Here is a 20,478-nt window from a genome sequence, read left to right as displayed (position 1 = left end):
AATTATTTTTATTAGATTTATTTTTGATATGTGTTACACATACTCTAAGACTGGATAAAATCAACTAGGCAGTTTGGTATAGTGAGAAAAACATTGGACTTAGAGACACACAGTGCAAAGTTGGATTTCTGGTTCTATCATGTAATAGCTATGTGACTTTGTACTAATTTTTGAGCCCCCAATTAAAAAATTATTTTGAAATTCTTAATTTATTATAAAATGTTGAGCCTCAGTTTCTTTTTTTTTCTTTTTCAAAAGTCTCTACTTAGATTCCAGTTAGTACACATACAGTGTAATATTAGTTTCAAGTGTAAGATTTATTGATTCATCACTTACATACAATACCCAGTGTTCACCACAACAAATGCCATCTTTAGTCCCCATTAACCATTTAACCAACCCCCTTACCCACATTACCTACAGCAAACTTCAGTGTGTTCTCTATAGTTGAGAATCTACATTATGGTTTGCTTCTCACTTTTTCCCCCATGTTCATATGATATCTTTCTTAATTTTACATATGAGTGAAAGTGTGTGGTATTTGTCTTTCTCTGACTGACATTAGCATAATACTCTCTAGCTCTATCTGCATTGTTGCAATGGCAAGAGTTTATTCCGTTTGTTGGCTGAGTTTTATACACACACACACACACACACACACCACGTCTTCTTTATCTATTCATCAGTTCATCTGTCAATGGACATTCAGGCTCTTTCCATAATTTGGCTATTTGTAATGCTGCTATAAACATCAGGGTGCATGTGTCAATTCAAATAATTATTTTGTATCCTTTAGGTAAACATCTTGCAGTGCAGTTACTGGATCCTAGTGTAGTTTTATTTTTTAAGTTTTTGTGTTTTAAGTTTTGTGTATTTTTTAAGTGGCCATACTGTTTTCCAGAGTTGCTGCAACACTTTGCATTCCTAACAGTGTAACAGGATTCCCTTTTGTCTGCATCCTCGCTGACATCTGTTGTTTCCTGTGTTGTTATTTTTAGACATTCTGACAGGTGTGAGGTGGTATCTCATTGTAAATTTGATTTGTATTTCTTTGATGATGGGTAATGTTTAACATCTTTTCATGTGTCTGTTACTCATCTATACGTCTTCTTTGAAAAAAAATGTCTATTCATGTCTTCTACTCATTTTTTAAACTAGATTATTTGTTTTTCAGGTGTACAGATTGATAATTTCTTTGTAGATTCTGGATACTCACCCTTCATGTCATTTGCAAATATCTTTTTCCATTCTGTCAGTTCCCTTTTAGTTTTGTTGATTGTTTCCTTCACTGTGCAGAATCTTTTTATCTTGATGAAGTCCCAATAGTTCATTTGTGCTTTTGTTTCTCTTCCCTCAGGAGACAAGTCTAGTAAGATATTGTTATGGCTTATGTCAAACAGGTTATTGCCTGTATTTTCTTCTCTGACTCTGATGGTATCCTGTCTCACATTTACGTCTTTCATTCATTTTTTAAAAATATTTTATTTTGGGGGGGGGGCACCTGGGTGCCTTAATCAGTTAAGCGACTGACTTCAGCTCAGGTCATGATCTCATGGTTCATGGGTTTGAGTCCCACATTGGACTCTGTGCTGACAGCTCAGAGCCTATAGCTTGCTTCAGATTCTGTGTCTCCCTCTGTCTCTTCCTTTCCCCTGCTCACACCCTGGCTCTCTCTCAAAAATAAATAAAACATTTTTAAAAATTTAAAAATACATAAAGATTTTATTTTTAAGTAATCTCTACACCCAATGTAGGGATCGTACTCATGACCCGAAGACCAAGAGTCACATGCTTCACTGACTGAGCAAGTCAGGTGCTCCATGATCTTTAATCCACTTTGAATTTATTTTTGTGCATGCTGTTAGAAAGTGGTACACTTTCATTCTTCCTATTTTGTCAAAGATTAGTTGACTGTATAGTTGTGAGTTTATTTTGGGGTTTTCTCTTCTTTCTAAATGTTTATTTGTTTATTTTGAGAGAGGGCAAGAGACAGCACGTGAGCAGGGAAGGTTCAGATAGAAAAGAGAGAGATAATCCTAACCAGGCTCTGACTGTCAGGGAAGAGCCCAATGCAGGGCTCAAACTCATGAACCGTGAGATCATAACTAGAGCAGAAATCAAGAGTCAGATGTTTAACTGACTGAGCCACTAAGGTGATCCAATTTCTGGGTTTTCTATTCTGTTCCTTTGATCTATCTGTCTGTTTTTATGTCAGCACCATACAGTCTTGGTCACTAAAGCTTTGTAGTATAACTTGAAGTCTGGAAGCCTCTACCTTTGTTTTTCATTTTCAAGATTGCTTTGACTATTCGGGGTCTTTTTTTGTTCCACACATATTTTAGGATTGCTTGTTCTAGCTTTGTGAAAAATGCTGTTGGTATTTTGATATGGATTGCATTAAATGTATAGATTGCTTTGGGTAAGATTGACATTTTAACAATATTTGTACTTCCAGTCCATGAGCATGGAAAGTTTTTCATGTTTTTTGTCTCATATTCAATTTCTTTCATAAGAGATTTATAGTTTTCAGAATACAGATCTTTTACCTCCTTGGTCTCACAGTGGTGAAAGTGGACTCCCCTGTCTTGTTCCTGACCCTAGAGGAAAATCTCAGTTTTTCCCCACTGAGGTGATATTAATTGTGGGCCTTTTGTATATGGCCTTTATGATGTTGAGGTATGTTTTCTCTATCCTTACTATGTTGATTTTTTTTTAAATCATGAATGGATGCTGTACTTTACTTTGTCAAATGCTTTTTCGTCATCTATTGAGAGGATCACATTGTTCTTATCCTTTCCTTTATTAATGCGGTGTATCATGTTGGTTGATTTATGAGTATTGAACCACACTTGCAACCCTGGAATAAATTCCACATGATCGTGGTGAGCAATTCTTTTAATGTACTGTAGAAATCGATTTTTCCATACTTTTTATTTTTAGAATATTTTCGTCCATGTTCATCAGGGATGTTAGCCTGACATTCTCTTATTAATCTGGTCTTTGGTTTTGGAATAAAGGTAATGGTGGCCTCAGAGTAGTTTGGACATTTTTTTTTTCATTTCTATTTTTTGGAACAGCTTGAGGAGAAAAGGTATTAACTCATCTTTAAATGTTTTAGAATTCCCCTGTGAAGTCATGTGGCCCTGGACTTTTGTTTGTTAGGATTTTTTTTTCATTAGTGTTTCAATTTTTTGCTGATTATGGGTATGTTCAAGTCTTCTCTTTCTTTCTGTTTATGTTTTGGTGGTTTACATATTTCTGGGAATTGATACATTTCTTTTAGATTTCTCAATTTTTTGGCATATAGTCTTTCATAATATTCTTTTATAATTGTATTTCTGTGGTGTTGGTTGTAATCTCTACTCCCTCATTTGTGATTTATTTATTTTGGGTCCTTTCTCTTTTCTTTTTAAGTCTGGCTATGAGTTTATCAATTTTATTAAGTTTTTCAAGGAACCAGCTCCTAGTTTCATCGACATGTTTTTATTTTTTACTTCTATATAATATATTTATGTTGTAAACTTTATTATTTGCTTCCTTCTGTTGGATTTAGCCTTCATTTGTTGTTCTTTTAACGTGTAAGGTTACATTTTTTTTTACTTGAGATTTTTCTTCCTTCTTGAGGTGGGACTGTTTTTCTACATACTTCCCTCTTATGACTGCCTTTGCTGCATCCCAGAAATTTTAGACCATCATGTTTTCATTTTCATTAGTTTCCATTTACTTTTTATTTCTTTAATTTCCTGATTGACTCATTTATATTTTTAGTTGGATGTTATTTAATATCCATGTATTTGTGGTTTTTCAACTATTTTCTTGTGTTTGACTTTACATTTCACAGCATTGTGGTCAGAAAATATGCATGGTATGATCTCAATCTTTTTGCACTTGCTAAGCCTGATTTGTGACCTAGTATGTGATCTATTCAGGAGACTGTTGCATGTGCACTTGAAAATAATGTATATTCTGTTGCTTTAAGATGAATTGTTCTGAGCACATCTTTTAAGCCCATTTATTCCAGTGTGTCACTCAAAGCCATTGTTTCGTTGTTGATTTTCTGCTTATATGATATGTCCATTGATATTAATGGGATGATAAGTCCCCTACTATTATTGCATTATTATCAATGAGTTACTTATGTTTGTTAATTGTTTTATATATTTGGGTTGTTCCAAGTTGGTGGCATAAATATTTATAATTGCTATATTTTCTTCTTGGATGGACCCCTTTATTATTATATATAGTTCTTTCTTCATCTCTTGTTATAGTCTTTGTTTTGAACACTAGTTTGCCTGTTGTAAGTTTTGCTACTCCAATTTTCTTTTGATGTCCATTTTCATGGTAAATGTTTCTTCATCCACTCACTCTCAATCTATAGGTGTCTTTAGATCTAAAATTAGTCTCTTTTAGGTAGTATATAGATAGATTTTTTTATCCATTCTGATACTCTACATCTTTTTATTGGAGCATTTACTTCATTTACACTCAGAGTAATTATTGACAGATGAATTTAGTGCCATTTTATTGTTTGTTTTGTCATTGTTTCTGGATTATATTCTGCTCCTTTCTAGTGTTTTTCATACTCAACAAATCCCCTTTAATATTTCTTGTAGGTTTGGTTTAGTGGTCATGTACTCCTTTAGTTTTTGTTTGTCTTGGAAACTCTCTCTTTCTATTTTGAAGGATTGCCTTGCTGGACAAAGTATTCTTGGCTGTAGATTTTTCTCACTCAGTACTTTGAACATATCATGCCTCTCCCTTCTGACCTGAGCCTCAGTTTCTTAATTTATTATGCACTGATAAATGATAAAATGCCATTATTTTGAGAGTCAAGTGAAATATTAAACGTTAAGATACTTTGAAAATATAAAGTACTGTTTTAATTATACTTAAAAAATTTTTTTTTAATGTAATTGATTTACAAATTAATACAAATGAATGATTGTTATATACAATACAGAAATATTTTTTTTCAATTTTTTCCATTTGGCACGTAAAATAGCTTCATAAAGTCTATACAATTTGAATATTTTAACTATAATTAAAATTGGTATTACAGAATATCAATGGTGGAGTAGATATTGGAGATAATATAGTCCACCTCACATCACTGTATAGAGAGGATGCTTGAGACCAAGAGAGAAAAGGGATTTGCCTTAGGTTATGCAATTAATGGTAGTAAAACCAGGATTGGAACTCTGGTCGCCTTTCTTATCTAGTGCCTTTCCTACTCTACCACAATGCCTCATTACAATGGTCCTTTTGGTTTTCGTTATAAAATTACTGTTCATCTCAAACTTACCTTTCATTACCCTGGCTCCTCCATGAAGATAAGTTAGTTTACATGAAGAAATAACCTAGGAAGCATTTCTTCCATACATGTTTACCTTCCTGCTAGTATGTTGTCAACTACTGCATAGCTCCTAAGGCAATAGGTAAGAGATTCAGAAAATGTGACTCGGTGTGAAGGCATGCACTCTTTCACAGGAATATGGGATATCCAGACCTTGGTCTTGCTGGAAGTAACAAAAAGAAAATAAGTTACCAACTAGCACAGTGGTGTTTCCTTAGTGTTCATTTGATTCCTTTTCCTCTCACATTGTGATAAAAATTTTTATTTTCTACAAAGTACATTCCCAGGTATTCTCTCAAGTTGTTCACCCAACAACTGTATGAGATAAGAATTATTATCCTCATATTATAGCTGAGAAAAAAAGGCTCAGACGGATGAATGGATAACGAAGATGTGAGATACGATATATATATATATATATCTCATGGATTATTACTCAGTCATAAAAAAGAATAAAATCTTGCCAATCTTTCCATTTGCAACAACATGGATGGAGCTAGGAAGTATAATGCTAATCAATATAAGTCAGTCATAGAAAGAAAAATACCATACAATTTCACTTATATGTGGAATTTAAAAAACAAAACAAATGGTCAAAGTTAGAAAGAGAGAGAGAGAGAGAGAGAGAGAGAGAGAGAGAGAAACCAAAAAACAGACCCTTCACTATAAAGGACAAAATGATGGTTACCAGAGGGGAGATGGAGGTGGATAAGTGAAATAAGTGATGGGAATTAAAGAGTACACTTACCATGATGAGCACTGAGTAATGTACAGAATTGCTGAATCACTATACTGTACACGTGAAACTAATGTAACACTGTATGTTAACTATACTAGAGGTAAAATTTAAAACTCAATAAATAGAAAACTGAGGGTCAGAGAAAGTAAATGAATTATCCAAATTTACATTGTAAATAAGAAGCAGAGCTAAAATTTCAACGCAGTTTCTTGATTGTGCCATTATACCACAGTTGCCAATAATTTTGGTCACCAAAATTTTCCAATTTTGTGCCATACCACAGTTTGCCAAAAATTTACTTAAAAATATTGTTAAAGATATAATTGGGGTGCCTTAGTGGCTCAGTCAGTTAAGTGTCCGACTCTTGATTTTGGCTCAGTTCTCTCACAGTTTTGGGGATTAAGCCTCACGTCTGGCTCTTTGCTAAGAGTGTGGAGCCTGCTTGGGATTCTTTCTCTCTCTCCTTTTCCCTCTGCCCTTCCCCAGTTCACACATGCTCTCTTTATCAAAATAAATTCATAAATTAAAAAATGTAATTATAAGCTTAAACCTAATGTGGAACAACTTTTAAATGATATGTTAATAAAAATAAATATTTCCACCTTTCTTTGAACCTACCTAAACATTTCTAAATTATAAAAATAAAAGAGGCTTAGATTCTTTAGACTGATCAAATATCCAAAAATATGTGACATGAGTCTACAATCAGTTGGAATAAATTGATTAATTTGATTAATTTTAATTTGTTGCTTTAGCTAAATAAATTAAAAAGATTCTACAAAAGGCTTACACTTACCAAGGATTTACCTGTTTTATGCAATTTGGTTCCTATTTTCATACTATTTGAGAAAAATTCAGAAGCAAAAAGGAAAAATGTCAGAACCACAGCTATTTCATTGCTGAGAATGGTTGCTCCTTCCTCTAGCACTGGTTCTTCTTCAGTTGCATATATTCTAATTGCTGAGGAATTTTCTGAATATACTATGTGAAAACATCCCTCAGAAGATTAAAGTGAAGTAGAAGTTTATTTCTTCATAAGAAAACCATGAAATTATATAGTTATGGTTTTATTTTAGATATTTAGTCCTCTATAAATACAGTATTAGAAGTCAGACAGATGTGGATCTAAAACACAGTCCTGAACAAGGCTCATGGCCTTGAACAAGTCATGTAAGCTGTTTAAGACTGTTTTCTGTCTGTAAAATGAAGATGATAATAGTATGTACATCATAGGTTATTGTGAGGATTAAATGGGGTACCCCACGTTTTGGTACTTAATTAGTAAGTCTCAATTAATGAGTTATTTTTTATTACCCCCTTCTAGCCTTATTCTGGTTAAGAAGCCTAATTTTTTTCAACCTAAGAAGATACTCTCATTAGCTATGTTCTTCAGGTTTTCACTACCACTTCAATAGCTCAGCTTTTATGAAAGAAAACTTAACTTTCTTATAAAAGTAGCCTAAACTTTGCATATTATACAGATCATGACAATATTCTTACATTGGCCTACCCTTTCTAACACACACACACACACAGCCCTCAACAGCAATAACTACTAAAGTACCTACCTCTTAATATCTTAGACATTTCCAATATCTGTCACATAGTCTTAACAAGCTCAGTTCTTTGGAGATCTGTAGTCCACATCTGTATTTCTTAATTGTGTGGCTTATCCATCACATCATGGCTTTTATCCTCTGTTGCTGAGGCAGAATTGTCAAAAGAATCCAAAGCCATGGAATGGGAGATTCCAATAGAGTTGCATAAGCAGAAGGCAAACCTATGCTGAGAATTCAATAAATCACTCTCTGAAACACATTTTACCAATTTAAAGTGCAGTACTACAGTCAGGTGAGCAAAAGATTTGGATCTCAAAAGTTGGTAGTTCTTTTCAACAATTGTGGTAATCTGAGGAATAGCATCTTTTTAGTCATAGATAGATAGATAGACAGACTCAGGATTTTCCATAAGCTTAAAACAACTTATTTTGTGACATTCTGACAGGTGTGAGGTGGTATCTCATTGTAAATTTGATTTGTATTTCTTTGATGATGGGTAATGTTGAACATCTTTTCATGTGTCTGTTACTCATCTATACGTCTTCTTTGAAAAAAATGTCTATTCATGTCTTCTACTCATTTTTTAAACTAGATTATTTGTTTTTCAGGTGTACAGATTGATAATTTCTTTGTAGATTCTGGATACTCACCCTTCATGTCATTTGCAAATACCTTTTTCCATTCTAATCTAAAGAACTGTAGCCAAATTATGTGTGTGCACATGCACACACACGCACACATACATTTAAAAAAGAAAAACACAAATGAATAGTGAATTTAAGGAGAACTACTTCATCTAGACTTTTCACTAAGTAGCATACTGTTTCCAGATAGACCCTATGTACAATTTACAGATTACGTATGACTATTCCCTCTTATTGATCTATGCAAAACATAGTAACTTTATAAATTTTAAAGGGTCACAATTTAGAACAAATATTAATTTTCTAAAGACTTGAAATGTATATTTTCACCGAGATTTTTCTTTTAGTTCACTCGCAGTCATATTAACTAAAAAGGCAGACATGTGGTTTACAAAGTTGACAGAAATAAGAAAAATACTTGGATAAAACTAGCCTTGAACCTTGTACTCATTCTTTTCTACCTCACTTCAAAATAAATGAATAAATCATCTCTTTTAAAAATTTTAAATGCTAAATTATTATACTAATAACTAATTATTTTATAATTTTAAGTTGCTTAAAACATATTTCCCAACTAGAAGTTAGAGCATTAAACCATGGTCCAGGAGCAAAGTATGGCCTAACAAAGGTTTGTGGAAGTCCTTAGCATTATCCCCCAATTACTAGCTTTAAGTTGTTTTTTTTTTCATTCCCTGAATATTACTTTTAGTAGTGTTGTGACTACACTTTTCAAACTTTAAATCTGATCATAATATATGATAAATAAGGGTTTTGTGTTGCTTCTTGGTACCAGGTGCAATCCAAAAGATGTAAGATTTTGAAAGAACTGCAACTTATGGGACACTCTGATGACTTGAAAGGATAATAGGAGATAAGCCTTGAAATTAAGAATGTCTTGGAAAATTTGATTACCATATGAATAAGGTGTCTGAGTCAATGATACCGGATAGGTGAAAAAAAATCAGTTAAAAGTCACAATAACAAGAAATCTCTCCTTCACTCGCCTCTGACAGCTTGCCTGACCACTGGCACACCCTGCCATTGCCCCATGGAAATGTTTTGATTACTTGCTGTCCTTTTAAAAATTAATCCAGTGTCTAGGGCACTGACTCCTCATCTCATTTGAAATTACGCCAGAGAAGTTAAATTTGGTGTAGATGTCCAAGATTTATTGCTTCAAAAGTTTTAGCTGTAGCTGTTACAATGGGGCCAAATGGAAAATCAGTGACTATTCAACAGAATTGGGGAAGACCTAAAGTAACAAAAGATGGGGTGACTGTTGCAAATTCCATTGGCTTAAGAGATAAATATGAAAATATTGGCACTAAACTTGTTCAAGATGTTTCCAGTAACACAAATGAAGAGGCTGGTGATGTCACCACTAATTGCTACTGTACTGGCACTCTATTGCCAAGAAAGGCTTTGAGAAGATTAACAAAGGTGCTAGTCCTGTGGAAATCAAGAGAGGTGTTATGTTAGCTGTTGATGCTATAATTGCTGAAGTTAAGAAGCAGTCTAAACCTGTGACAACACCTGAAGAAATTTCTCAGATTGCTACAATTTCTGCAAATGGAGACAAATATGTGCAACATCATTTATGATGTAATGAAAAAGGTTGGAAGGAAGGGGATCATCACAGTAAGGAAGTAAGGAATGGAAAAACACTAAATAATGAATTATAAACTATTGAAGCCATGATTTTTGACTGAGATTTTATTTCTCCATACTTCATTAATACATCAAAAAGTCAGAAATGTGAATTCCAAGATTCTTATGTTCTACTGAGTGAAAAGAAAAGTTACAGAATCCAGTACATTGTACCTGCTCTTGAAATTGCCCATGCTCACCATAAGCCCTCGGCCATAATTGCTGAAGATGTTGATGGAGAAGCTCTGAGTACACTCATTTGAATAGGTTAAATGTTGGTCTTCAGGTTGTACCAGTCAAAGCTCTAGGTTTTGGTGACCATAGAAAAAAGAATCAGTTTTAAGTGATGGCTATTGTTACTCGTGCAGTGTTTGGAGAAGAAGGATTGACACTAAATCTTGAAAATATTCAGTCTCACGACTTAGGAAAAGTTGGGAGCTCATTGTGATGAAGATAATGCCATGATCTTGAAAGGAAAATGTGACAAGCATTTTGAAAAACATATTCAAGAAACCATCAAAAGGTTAAATATCACAACTAGTGAACATGCAAAGGAAAAACTCAATGAACTCTTGGCAAAACTTTCAGATGAAGTAACTGGGATGAAGGTTGGTGGGACAAGTAATGTTGAAGTGAAAAAAAAGAAAGTGTTACAGATGCTTTCATTGCTCCATGAGCTGCGGTTGAAAGGCATTGTTCTGGGAGGGGGCCATGCCCTGTTTTCATGAATTCCAGCCTTGGATTAAATAACAGCTCCTGAAGATTAAACAACTGTTATCTAAATTATTAAAAGAAAATTAAAATTCTTGCAACGACCATTGCCAATAATGCAGGTGTTTAAGGATCACTAATAATTGAGAAAATTATGCAACATTTCTCCAAAGCTGGGTATGATGCTATTCTTGGAGATTTTGTGAATATGGTGGAAAAGGAATCATGCATCCAACTAAAATTGTAAGAACACTTTATTGGATGCTGCTGGGGTGGCCTCTCTATTAATTACAGCAGAAGTTGTAGTCACTGAAATTCCTAAAGACAAAGACCCTAGAATGGTGGAATGGGTGGAATGGAAGGTGGTATGTTTCAAGTCCTGTAGTAGTGTTTTATTAATAAACTGTGAGAGTAGGTTCAAGGCAGTGATCCTCACCAATAACTTCAGAGAAGTCAGTTGAAAGAAATGACTGAAGAAAATTCTGGCTGATGTTTAAGAAAATCACTATAACCATCAGTTACTGGTTTCAGTTAACAATGTATAATGGTTTACTGCTGCCATTGTTAGTGCCCACAGATCATTTATTTTGTATTTTTTGAATAAAAATACGTTTGTCCATTCCTGATAACTGAGTGCAAGAGACATGTAACAAGTGCATTGATTTCAACTTAAATCACTGAAGCATTTTTAGTACTATTTTGTTAAAATTAAGATTTTAGTGATTGCCATCACCAGTGAAAAGTTAAGACAACTTTTTGTGGAAAGTAAGCATAATTGTGAACAAAGTAGAAAAATATACAATTATGTGACAATCTCTGTTAATGAAAATTTGTTTAAAGTTTTTAAAAAATGCAAGACAGGAGGAACTGGCAATATGTAACATGAAATCATCAAAAAATATATTCCAGATTTCATTTAGATGTATATTAATTTCAAGGACATGGCATATGACTTTATGTGAAGAAACCCATGACTCTCTCTAAGATGTGAAACATGTTCAAGAATGAAATGCTGCTTTGGAGCTGATACCCATGATATGTTATCAGGATATTAAGGTTACTTGATGCTCAACCTGGCATCACCAATTTGTGGAGAAATGTATTCCCACTGGCATATAAGTTGGTCATACCAGCAAATATGTTGTTAGTTGTAGCTTCTTGTTGCCACAGATACCATGATAAAAGGTTAAGCCTTGCTTATCCACATATGTTCCTAAAAGGTTCCTTTCTGATTCTACAGTTTTATAGATGAAATAATACTACATTTGTGGGCAACCAAGAAAAGGCTCACAATCTGCTTCTGGAGTCTAAAAGGGCATTAACAGAGTGTTCTCAGTGGCATTCATTCTGCTATACTAAACTTCTTAAGGACAAGGTAAGTCTTATTCATACCTAAGTCCCCTGTGCTAAGTTTCACATATAGTAAATGTTCCAAAAATAGCTGATAAATAGCTTATAAGATCTTCCATAAAGAAAGCACTTTTCTGACCTTTCAAAATTTTCTTTTTGTCTTCATCACTGAATAGCAGCTGTTTCTATGATTATTATCTTATAGGCAAGCAGGATAAGAGGCAATGTTTTGAAGCAGCAGATAAAATTATTCACACAATGATGCAAATGTGGATATATGTCTTGAAAGAACTGCTACTCACCTACCTTCCTGTGTGCCCAGGATGAAGGAGAAAGGTGGTCATTATCTCTCTTTCCAAGTGCCACCTATGAAACTATGGTCCTTAAAAGAAGCAGCAGTATCTCACAACTTGGCTGTTTAGACTACTTCCTTGTAGGGGAGTAAGAAGAGCACGATTGGTACTATTAACCATATGTCTCTCTCAGAGTAAAATCTTGCTAGAATATAGTAGAGAGTGAAGAAGGTTAAGAAATGTGTCAGTATTTGATAGCTTTCCAAAAAATCTGAACTTTACCATGGTCTGGACAAAAAATAGAGAGAAAGAGAGAGAGAAGCATATTAAAATAAACATGAACTTGCAATAGCAAAGAACAAATTCATATACAATAGGAATCTAAGAATTTTCTAAATTCCATGATCAAGCTAAAGGGATACCTATCACAACACATGACCAGCACAAGGAAGAAAGAAGTCTGTATTAGAAAAAGAATCCAAGCCAGATAACTTTTCTTCTATTTCTACCAGTTGGAAAGAAGAATCATCTCCTTTTGTACATCTGTTAAATTAAAAACATTTGTTCCTCTAATGGGAAAAAACACCTTGCTTTTGCTCTAATATGTATTTTCTAGAGCAAGAGAAAGTAGTAGGTATAGTATGTACATATTATGTATAGTATGTACTAGTATGTATGGTACTTATGTTATCTCTTTCATATTCATATATATATATAATTATATATATGTAAATATATATATATATATGTGTGTGTGTGTGTAATTTTATACCAAGGAAGATATCACTGCAATACACAGTTCATATGTACTAAATCATTAATGTATGTTAAGCCAATAAGAACCAAACAGATACAAATTGAGACTATTAAGTAGTGTAATGATATGTACTAGTCCAATGATTGAGTTACTTTCATATATTTTGAGGGAATAAGCTTTTTATGGTTTTGTTTTGTTTTCTTACACAAACATTGCATTAAGAAATCCACTAAACCAAACATAAAGAATAAATCTGCATAATTTAGAAGCCAAACTTGCATGTGTAAGTAATAATCATGTTTTCTCATAACAAAAATATGCTCCAATCAGAAGACTTTATTTGAGTTTGGCAAAGTAAAAGTAACAGATGGATTGGATATTTTAGTGTCCCAAATCTCTTACTGGAGTCCAGAAGCAAAGCAATAGAATTCAGACTGAGTATAAATATTGTTGTGCTAAAATGTAAATAGTCATGATAGTCTTACCACCTTTTAGTCAACATAAATCAAATTTCTAAGAATGTCAAAATTTATCAATTATTACTTAAGATTTAAAGGAGCTCTCACACTATATAGTCTTTAATATGACAAAACATTAGAAGAAAAATAAAATTTCAGAAAAAATATTTTCATAAGTTCAATAAAAAAAGGAAATAATGTGCTAACTGTAATAAATCAGAGAAACATAATTTTACTTATATGTGGATTCTAAAAACAAAAAACAGCCCACCATAAAAACAAATGGAATCATAAACACAGCAAACCAACTGGTGGTTGCCAGAAGGGATGTTATTGAGGGGGATGAGCAAAATAGGCGAAGGAGATTAAGAAGCACAAGCTTACAGTTATAAAATAAATAAATCACAGGGATAAAAAGTACAGCATAGGGAATATAGGCAATAGTATTGTAATATTGTTGAATGGTGATAAATGGTAAATACAGTTATTGTGTTGAGCATAGCTTAATGTATATAACTGTAAAATCAATATGTTATACACCTTAAACTAGTATAACATTGTCTGTAAAATATACTTCAATTTTAAAAAATGACATACAAATTACAGTTTACCAAAATATTACATACATTTACATCAATTGAATTTTAAAACCAACATATGAAATAAACAAGGTAAATATTATTTCCTCCATTACCTAAATGACAAAAGTGAGGCTGTGAAAGGTTAAGTGACTTATTCCGTGTCATAAAACTCCAAACTGGTGAGCTTGAACTGGGATATAGGTCCTCTGATCCCTAGCACATTTTTCCTTATGCTTTCCAGACTACTGATGAGTAGTATTCCACTGTATGGATATTTTACAGTTTGTTTATTCACTCACTTGTATATAAACATTTGGGTTATTTGAAGTTTTACAAATAAAGCTGCTATGAATATTTGTATACAAATTTTTGTATGAACATATGCTTTCCTTTCTCTTGGTTAAAAACTAAGAGTGGAATGACTGGTTCATATAGTAGTTCTATGTTTAACTTTTTAAGACACTGTCAAATTGTTTTTTTTTTCCAATGTGGCTGTATCAATTTATGTTCTCACCAGGAGTGTATGTATGAGTCTAGTTTCTTTACATCCTTGCTAACATGCTCAGTTTTTGGTGTACTCTTTTTTTTTTTTTAATTTTAGTCATTCTAATAATACCATGCCATTGTGGTTTTAATTGCATTTATCTAATGATTAATGATTTGAACATATTCTTATACTTATTTGCATTCGTTATCTTTTTATTTTCTTCCAATGTTTTATTTAAATTCAAGTTAGTTAACATATGGTATAATATTGGTTTCAGGAGTACAATTTAGGGATTCATCAATTACATGTAACAACCAGTGCTCTTCACAAGTGCCCTTCTTAATGTCCATCACCCATTTAGCCCATCCCTTCACCCACCTCCCCTCCAGCAACTCTCAATTTGTTCTCTATGTTTAAGAGTTTTTTTGTGGTTTGCCTCCTTCTCTGTTTTTATCTTATTTTATTTTTCCTTCCCTTCCCCTATGTCCATCTGTTCTCTCTCTCTCTTCTTCTCTTTCTTTCTTTTTGAGAAAGTGTACTAGCAAGTGAAAGTTGTGGGGGAGGGGAGAGAGAGAGAGAGAATATCCAAAGCAGTCTTCATGCTCAGCATGGAGCCAAATGCGTGGCTCAATCCCACAACCCTGGGATCAAGACCTGAGCAAAGTGAAGAGTTGGGTGCTCAACTGACTGAGACACCCAGGTGCTCCTTATCTCTTTTGTTTCTTAAATTCTACATATGAGTAAAATCATATGGTATTTGTCTTTCTCTGACTGGATTATTTCGCTTGGCATAATATGTCATTGCAAATGGCAAGATTTCATTCTTTGGGTGGCTGAGTAATATTTCACTATATATTTCACGTCAGCCTTATCCATTCAATTGATGGACATTTAGGCTTTGTTCATAATTTGGCTATTGTTGATAGTAAAAGCCAGTCTTTTCAACAAATGATGTTGGGAAAACTGGACAGCTCTATGCAAGAGAATAAAACTGAAAAATTTCTTACACCTCACACAAAAAAAAAACTCAAAATGGATTAAATACCTAAATGTGAAACCTGAAACCATAAATTTCCTAGAAGAAAACATAATAAGTAATCTCTTTGACATCAGCCATGCAAACATTTTTCTAGATATGTCCCCTCTGGCAAGGGAAACAAAAGCAAAATTAAATTATTGGGACTACATCAAAACATCAAAACAAAAAGCTTTCACTCAGTGAGAAGAACTGTCAACAAAAGTAAAAGTCAACCTATTTAATGGGACAGGATACCTGCAAATAATGTATCTGACAGGAGGTTAATGCACAAAATATATAAGGAACTTTGGCAAATCAACAGCAAAAAAAAAAAAATACTCCAATTAAAAGATGGGCAAAGAACATGAATAGACATTTTTTTCAATGAAGACATACAGGTAGCCGACAGACACATTTAAAGTTGCTCAATATCATTAATAATCAGGGAAATGTAAATCATAACAGTAATGAGATATCACCTCCCACCTGTCAGAAAAACTAAAATGTGGAGGATGTGGAGAAAAAGAAACCCTTGTGCATTATTTGTGGGAATACAAATAGGTGCAGCCACTGTGGATAACAATATGGTGGTTCCTCAAAAAAATTAAAAATAGAATTACCACATGATCCAATAATTCCACTACTGAGTATTTACCAAAAGAAAATGAAAATGGTACTTTAAAAAATATATGCACATCTATGCTTAGTGCAGTATAATTTACAATAGCCAATGTATGTAAGGAACCTATCTGCCCATCAATACATGAATGTAAAAGGAAAATATGGTATATATAAGCAATGGAATACTAAACAGCCATTAAAAATAAAGATGAAATCATGCCATTTGCAGCAATATAGATGACCTAGGGGGTATTATGCTAAGTGAAATAATCAAAGAAAAACACATTCCATCTATTTTAACTTATATAATAGAATCTGAAAAAGAAAACATACAAGAATCAGAAACAGACCAATAACTACAGAGAACAAACAGATCTTTGCCAGAAGGTAGAGAGAGATGAGAGAATGGACAAACTTGGTGAAAGGGAGCGTGAGATACAGGCTTTCAATTATGTAATTATTGAGCCAAAGTGACAATAGATACAGTATGGATAATGTAGTAAATGCTATTGTAAGATCATTGTATGGTAACAGATGATAGCTACACTTGTGAGCATAGCATAACATACAGATTTATCAAATAACTATTTAGTACACCATAAACTAACATAATATTGTGAGTCAACTGTACTTCAACAAAAATATTACAAATAATAATCATAATCATAAAAAGTTAAGAAGGGCTGACATCTTATCCATAGCGAAGCTATTGATAGCAGGAGGATAGTAGTAGGAGGCTATTGATAAAAATGTGAAATATATCTCCAATTATATAGATTTTCCTTAACAGCTTTCCACAGTGTTTCATAGTTTTCTGGATATACATTTGTACTTACTTTTGTTAGATTTGTAAGTAAGGATTTTGTTTTTTATAAATGTTGTTTTGTTTTAAGTTTCATTTATTCATTCCTGACACAGAGAAGAACATTGACTTTTGTATTTTGCTTATTGTTATCTCAATCTAATTTCATCAAGACATGGAACACTATACTCCAAATCCATTTGTACTTCAAAAATTAAAATACTGAATATGCTGAAGAAAAAAATAGAACCACTATATTTTTCCAGCAATCTAACTTCTTGGTATTTACCCAAAGAATATGAAAACATGATGTCAAAGAGATATATGCACTCTCATATTTATTGTTTATTATAGCATTATTCCCAGTAGTCAAAAAATAGAATTAACCTAAGTGCCCATCAATGAATGAAGAAAATGTAGTGTGTTGTGTGTACATATGTACACATACATACATATATATACATTCATATTATGGGATATAATTCAGCCATGAGAGAGAAGGATATCCTACCATTTCTGACAACATGGATGAACCTAGAATATATTAAGCTAAATGATGTATGTCAGACAGAGAAAGAGAAGCAATATGTGATATCACTTACACATCAAATCTGAAAAAGTCATACTTGTAAAACCAGAAAGTAAATGGTTGTTAGCAGAGATTGGTGGTGGGAGGATAAGCCACATGTTGCTTAAGGGTACAAATTGTAACAAGTAGTAGAGATATAATGCACAGTATAGTGAATATATACAACAATACTCCATTATAATCATCAAGCATCCTAACAGACTGGAAGTTTGATTCCAACCTCTAAAAAGAAAGAACCAGGGGCACCTGGATGGCTCAGTCAGTTGAGCGTCTGACTGCGGTTCAGGTCATGATCTCCCAATTCATGAGTTTGAGGCTTGCTGCTGTCAGCCAATGTCAGCGTAGAGACTGCTTAAGGTATTTTATTCCCCTCTCTCTGTCCCTCCCCTGCTCATTCTCTCTCTCTCTCTCTCTCGGGAGAGAGAGAGAGAGAAAAAAAAAACTTAGGCAATAAATCATTAAAATAATAAATCAAAAAATCAAAAAATAATCATTATGTAATGTGATAAACATACTACTTATTACTACAATGGCAATAATATTACAATATATCAATGTTCAAATTAACATGTTGTACATACTAAATTTTCAAGTAATGTGTCAAATACACCTCAATTAAAAATATTTAAAAGTTACCATCTACCTTTACTCTCTTGAAAAAAATTTAGTAGCATCAAGTTGAGATGAAGAAAGTATCTAAAAGAAATACCTACAATATAAAGAATAAAAGTATAAATGGTTGGTATTACTGATTGTTTAATCTTTTAAGTATAGAATTAACAAAATAAAGGCAATAATTAAGAATGCTATAAAGTGAAAAAACATTATTAATCAAAAATCCAAGCTATGAAGAGTCCACTATAGAGATTTTTTTAAACAAATGGAATGGAAGAAACGTAAGCAAAATAAACAGTCAAAAGGAAATGATAATGATACTAAAAATCTCTTCATGGATGAAAGAACAAGATCCTCAACAATATTTCCTGCAAAGTTTATAATTATCTTTGTTGGGAAAAACTTTCCTAAGACTGTGAGTCAGACAACAACAGTCTGGAATGTATCCAAGTGTTGTTCTGTACTGTATGGAAATGATAAGGACAAATATATTCATTCATATTTGATAGCAAATGAAAACACCCTAGAACCACACACATACAATGAGACAAAACTTAGCCAAATCACCAGGCATTTAGATAAACAATCACATCCAGATGGCCTGATCCTCTACCAAAGTACAGGAATACCTCATTTTATTTCATTTTGCTTAATCAAGCTTTGCAATAACGTGTTTTTTACAATTTGAAGTTTTGTGGCAATCCTACGTCAAGCAAGTCTACCAGATGTCACTATATTTTACAACAGCATTTGTTTACTTCATGTCTCTGTGTCACATTTTGGTAATTCCTGCAATATTTCAAACTTTTTCATCATTATTATATTTGTTATGGTGATCTGTCCTCAATGGTCTTGATGTTAGTATGGTAATACTTTCGGGGCACCATGAACTGTGCTCATATGTGTAAACTTAATTGATAAATGTGAATGTTCTGACTATTCCAATCGCCAATTATTTCCTTGTCCCCCTCTCCCAGGACCTCCCTATTCCCTGAGAAACATCAATATTGAAAGTAAGCCAATTAATAACCCTACAATGACTTCTAAATGTTCAAGTTAAAGAGGAGTTGCATATCTCTCACTTTAAATCGAAAGCTAGAAATAATCTTAGCAAAGAAGGCGTGTTAAAAGCTGAGATAGGCAAAAAGCCCAGCCTTTTGCATCAGTTTAGCCAAATTGTGAATGCAAAGGGAAAATTCTTTAAAAAGTTAAAAGGTCTACTCCAGTGAATACACAAAAAATTTAAAAATAGCCTCATTGATGATATGGAGAAAGGTTTAATGGTCTTGATAGAAGATAAAACAAGCTGCAACAGTCCCTTAAGCTAAAAGCTAATCCAGAGAAAGACCCTAACTCTCCTCAACTCTGTGAAGGCTGAAGAAGATGAAGAAGTTGCAGAAGAAAAGTTTGAAGCTGGCAGAGGTTGGTCCCTATGTTTTAAGGAAAGAAGCTGTCTCTATAACATCAAACTACAAGGTGAAGCAGCAAGTACTGGTGTAGAAACTGCAGTAAATTATTCAGAACATCTAGATAAAATAATTAATGAAGATGGCTTCACCAAACAACAGATTTTCAATGAAGAAAAACAGCATTATATATTGGAATGCCATCTAGGACTTTCATAGCAAGAAAGGAGAAGTCAATGCCAGGCTTCAAAGCTATAAAAACCAGGCTGGTTCTCTTGTTAGTAACTAACACAGCTGATGATTTTTAAGATAAAGCTAATGCTCATTAACCATCCTGAAAATCCTAGGACCATTAAGAATTATGCTAAATATACTCTGCTTGTGCTCTACAAATGGAACAACAGGGCCTGGATGAGACCATATCTATTTATGACATGGTTTACTGAATATTTTAAGCCCACTGTTGAGGCCTACCATAAAGAACTAAAGATTCTTTTCAAAATGTTATTGTTCATTGACAATGCACCTGATTACCCAAGAGGTCTGATAAAGATGTACAATGAGAAGAATGTCGTTTTCATGCCTATTAATACATCTATTCTGCAGCTCATGGATTAAAGAGCAACTTTAAATTTCAAGTTTTATTATTTATGAAATATATTTTGTAAGTCTATAACTGTCATAGTATAGATTCCTCTGATGAACATGGGCAAAGAAAATTGAAAAACTACTTTAAAGGATTCACCAATCTACATGCAGTTAAGGACATTTGATTCATGGGAAAAGGTCCAAATGTCAGTAACAGTAATTTGAAAGAATTGATTCCAAGTCTCATGGGTGACTTTGAG

The 20,478-nt window shown here is 33.3% G+C and overlaps 1 protein-coding gene and 1 pseudogene across 1 annotated transcript in view; one reads left to right on the top strand and one right to left on the bottom strand.

Annotated features, from left to right (window-relative positions):
- Positions 1-20,478, bottom strand: part of ZC3H12B (zinc finger CCCH-type containing 12B) — a 427,389-nt gene that overhangs the window by 149,887 nt on the left and 257,024 nt on the right. The window lies entirely within an intron of this gene.
- On the top strand, positions 9,350-11,316 carry LOC106979069 (60 kDa heat shock protein, mitochondrial-like; annotated as a pseudogene).

This window comes from Acinonyx jubatus, chromosome X (assembly GCF_027475565.1).
Source record: "Acinonyx jubatus isolate Ajub_Pintada_27869175 chromosome X, VMU_Ajub_asm_v1.0, whole genome shotgun sequence".
Taxonomy (NCBI): domain Eukaryota; kingdom Metazoa; phylum Chordata; class Mammalia; order Carnivora; family Felidae; genus Acinonyx; species Acinonyx jubatus.
Note: the sequence above shows the minus strand (reverse complement) of the source record. Positions and strands in the feature narration are given on the sequence as shown.